Raw genomic sequence first — 2,500 nt, forward strand, 5'->3', positions numbered from 1 at the left:
AAAGCATGTCTGGCAACAGCAAAGTACAGCCAGTCCTGTTTTAGCGTGAGCTTTTTCCAGCCTTTGGGGCTATTTCCTGCTCACGGCCGCCTATACAGGGCTAAGAGCGTCTCCAAATAGAAATAGGTGATATAAAAGATTCATCAGTAAATAAACACGTTAGAGCATCTGAGCGTGAGGATACATCACATTTGTACTCAGGTTGGCATTCTAGTAACCTCCCCCCCTCCAATACACACACACACACACACACACACTCACATCCACACTCCTTTATGACAAGCATATCACGCACACAAACACACTCACACATATAACACACACACGTATCTCTATAACACATTGCTGATAAGTTATCATCCTCACTGAATTCATAACAGCCCCATGTGATGCTGCATCAGACTGGCTGTCAGGTTTGCCCTGTCATATCTATGACACCTCCATCTGCTAGCATAGGACACATGACCTCACCATGTTATTACATAACAACAGCCAGGCAAGCCAGGGGATTCATTCACATCTAAGAGGAGAAAAATGCTGGTAGTAGTCAGCTGTTAATAGTAATACCCTCACACACTGTTAGTGTGTGTGTGTGTGTGTAGTAATATTCTCACACAAACAGGGGCTGACATCATATAGTGGCTGACTATCTCATCTGGCAAGACAACATGCACGCCCTTTGGATAAAAGCATCTCTTTAGCATAAACATGAATGTAAATGTCAGACTTCAAAAGTAATGCCCATCACAGCACTCTGGTTTTATATTACGAATTGTTTATTTAGAGCGAACCTGAAGAAGCTGAGGGTGAAACGCATTATTCACTCCAAACAAACAATCTGGAATATTGCACCAGTGTGCAATTTATGAAAAAAAAAATGTATGTAAGATTTATTAAAATCTTTTTTTTTTTTTTTATAGGCATCCTTCTTATTATCTTTATTTTTTTTTATAAATCTGGAATCCCTGCGCTGAAGAGCACAAAAAAGAACTCACACACTGTTTTTTCTGACTGTATACCAGTGTGCGTTGATGATCTTTACTTTTGAATTCTGATATTTCTGAGTATCACCAGCACCTGGGATCTGAAAACAGCCAGCGCGCAGGGCTTTTGTCTTATGAATGTCAATGTGTTTGTGTCAGGGGTTAGATGTGCACAAGCACAGGCTGCCTGTCACCTGGACAGAGGATGTGATCACTAATGACCACTGATGTATTCCCACTGACAAACAAAATTCACACGAACGAGTGCATCGCGGTCAGGTAGTGGACCCTTTCAACTGCATGAATAGAACAAACACGTGCGGTCCTGAGGCATGTCCAGTTGCACAGAAAACAACGTTGAGTTAACTTGGGGACAAGAAAAAAAAAAAAAAAAAAAAAAAAAAAAAAACAGAACAATAAGTTTAAGTTTAAACGTCGACGTTTTGTAGATAAATTCGCAGAAGTCCAATTCATTTTCATTTCAAGCTTTTCAACACTCTAGGAACAGACATTCATTAGTTTGGGGAAGAGCCACACCCACTGGAGCTTAGGTGTCCCACATCAGGCAGTATCCCACATCAGGACAATTGAGCATATATGTAAGGGATAATGCCCGACGAGGTGTCCATTATCAGAAATAAATGGATGACGTGGAGGCGTGAACCGTCGGACGCGAAGCAGTCCATTTATTTCTGATAATGGATGCATCGAAGGGCATTATCCTGTTTATACCATGGTCACTTACGAAATAAATAAATATGAAATTAATTATTAATACTAAATGAGTTTAGAGCTAAAATCGTTAGTTTTTTCAGCTGTTACAGTTTATTCCATTGTTGCGAAGCCTGCCTCCAGGCTCAACCGTCGTCCTACTATCGTTGTTATAGTTACCATTCATAAGCATTGATATGGAACGGCGATTAAACTTGTTTTTACCAGATCTACTTCATAGGTGTAGTATATCACTTTTTAAACGACACCCTTTTCAACCTAGACCATGGTATAATTCTTCTTGATCCATTACTTCCTGCTCTAAACATCATGCAATTATAAAACTATTGGTATCTGTAATAAATCTGTGGAGCAGATCTGTGGGCAACACTGGTATGTAAGAAAACACCGGCTGGATGAGGAGCATCATGGGACACACAGGAGGCTGATAATGACTTGAATACATGACCTTTTATATGAACTTTTCACTTCTGACATGATATGGTTAACACAGATGCAGGACTGAAATTGGACAGAGACTATGGAACTTTGGGAGTAGCTGAATAGACCCAGGTCTGATGCTGGGGCTGGTTGTTTAGCGCTGGTTTGGATGCAATGATGACTCCTGTCCAGTAGAGGGGGCCCTAAAGCCATATGTGAATAATTACTGAGGAAATGAGAGGAAAGTAGAAGAGTGTATGTGTATGGACATAGGTGGATCAAAGTTTCTGTCTTTATGTCTGACTCCGTAGAACAAACTCCTGAGTCTACATGCTTCACATTTGGAGATAAACAAAAACAAAAAC

At 40.4% G+C, this 2,500-nt stretch overlaps 1 protein-coding gene across 1 annotated transcript in view; it reads right to left on the reverse strand.

Moving 5' to 3' along the window:
• The window catches only part of LOC143122943 (carboxyl-terminal PDZ ligand of neuronal nitric oxide synthase protein), a 74,301-nt gene that overhangs the window by 19,286 nt on the left and 52,515 nt on the right, over nt 1-2,500 (reverse strand). The gene's annotated exons all lie outside the window — the stretch shown is intronic.

Source organism: Alosa pseudoharengus, unplaced genomic scaffold, assembly GCF_046254945.1.
Source record: "Alosa pseudoharengus isolate Yale_2024_CS ecotype anadromous, Long Island Sound unplaced genomic scaffold, YU_APseudo_1.1 YU_APseudo_1.1_scf_14, whole genome shotgun sequence".
In the NCBI taxonomy this organism is placed as follows: domain Eukaryota; kingdom Metazoa; phylum Chordata; class Actinopteri; order Clupeiformes; family Clupeidae; genus Alosa; species Alosa pseudoharengus.